This window comes from Chrysochloris asiatica, unplaced genomic scaffold (assembly GCF_000296735.1).
Source record: "Chrysochloris asiatica unplaced genomic scaffold, ChrAsi1.0 scaffold00155, whole genome shotgun sequence".
NCBI classification, from domain to species: domain Eukaryota; kingdom Metazoa; phylum Chordata; class Mammalia; order Afrosoricida; family Chrysochloridae; genus Chrysochloris; species Chrysochloris asiatica.
In genome coordinates this window covers 5,235,579-5,237,279 of record NW_006408673.1, presented here as the reverse complement: position 1 = coordinate 5,237,279, position 1,701 = coordinate 5,235,579, and the positions used below count along the sequence as shown (strand labels likewise).

At 40.2% G+C, this 1,701-nt stretch overlaps 1 pseudogene; it reads right to left on the bottom strand.

The window, feature by feature from the left end:
* Positions 1–439: 439 nt before the first annotated feature.
* The window catches only part of LOC102832937, a 3,422-nt pseudogene continuing 2,160 nt past the window's right edge, over positions 440–1,701 (bottom strand).

Sequence of the window (1,701 nt, the reverse complement as noted above, 5' to 3'; positions counted from 1 at the left end):
GGATAGGAACCATGGCAATGAGATGATATACGATGGAATGAATGTAAAACTAAAGTTCTCTCATGTAAACTATCATATAATTCACAATAAAACATAAAATAATAATAAAAAAAGAATGTACTTCTGAAGCAGTAAAAATGATCAGTTTTATTTAAAAATTAAAAAAAATATATATATATATATAAAATGGAATTATACTTGATATTTCCTGACACCTACATTAATACTGTATGACTAATATAAGCATGTCAGTTGGCTGGACTGAACCAGCAATTAACATGCTCCTAGAATTCACATAAGTAAAAATGCAATAAAAGGAAGTAGTGTTCATTGCCTATAGATCACTTCCAGTCAAAGGTTAAAGATCAAAGAAAGAATGATTGAAGAGCTTATTTTCTCAGTAGGACTATCTTCTGCTAGGAGGATGATAAGAGTGGCATCAACAAGTATCGTAATGATACCATCACTTTGTTTTCCTTGAATTCTTGTTACATGTTCAAAGATAAAAAGAATTATCTGGTGGGCGTCTCTTTTCTCTGCAGATGGAAAGCATGCTAATAATGCTAAGACGAACTGATTGGACTAAGAGCTCTGGGGACCAGTCTCCTGTCAGAATGGATAAACAAATATGATCATTGCTATAAACGTGAGGATGAACAGGAATATTTCACCAGTAAGCATGAATGGAGCTCTGGTAGCATAGTGGTTACAAATCAGGCTGCGAACCTTAAGGTCAGTGGTTTGAAACTACCAGCCGCTCCGCGGGAGAAAGATGAGGCTTTCTACTCCCATTAAGGATTTACACCCTCGGAAACCCTGTACAGGGTCGCTATGGGTCGGACCCGACTCGATGGCACTTAACAACAACAACAAGCATGACCTGAGGTGAGTCAAAAAGATACTGACTATTAAACTTAAATAGTTGAAAAATGTCTCCTTTATATAAGGTACCTCCACCACTCATCTGTCAGTTTGTGGTACTGCAATAGCCTGTGAGTTCCTGTGATTCTGGAAGCTTTGGAACGGGTATTTAAAATATCAGCAGGGTCACCCATGGTGGACAGGTTTCAGATGAATTTCCAGACGAAGACAGACTAGGAAGAAGGAGTGACAAACTACTTCTGAATATTTAGTCAATGAAAACCTTATGAATAGCAGAGAACACTGTCAGACATAGTGCCGGAAAATAAGCCCCTCAGATTGGAAGGCACTGAAAATTCAACTGAGGAATAGCTGCCTCCTCAAAGCAGAGTTGACAGTGATGATGTGAATGAAGTAAAGCCCATAGGAATAAAGCCCGTGGAACCTTCATTTGCTGTTGGGTCAGAACTCAAAATGAAGAAAAACAGCTTTGTTGTTGTTGTTGTCAGGTGCCATCGAGTTGGAACCGACTCATAGCGACCCCATGCACAGCAGAACGAAACAATATCCGATCCTGGCCCAACCTCACTACCGCTGCCACACTTGATGCCATCAATGATGTCACCTGTCTGATCCATTTCATTGGGGGTCTTCCTCTTTTTCTCTGATCCGCCATCTTACCCAGCATGGCATCCTTCTCCAGTGACTGTTCCCTCCTGACAATATGTCCAAAGTATGAAAGACGAAGCTCAGACATCCTGGGCTCCAAGGAGCACTCTGGCTACACTTGTTCCAAAACAGATTGATTGGTTCTTTTGGCAGTCCATGGCACTTTTAGTA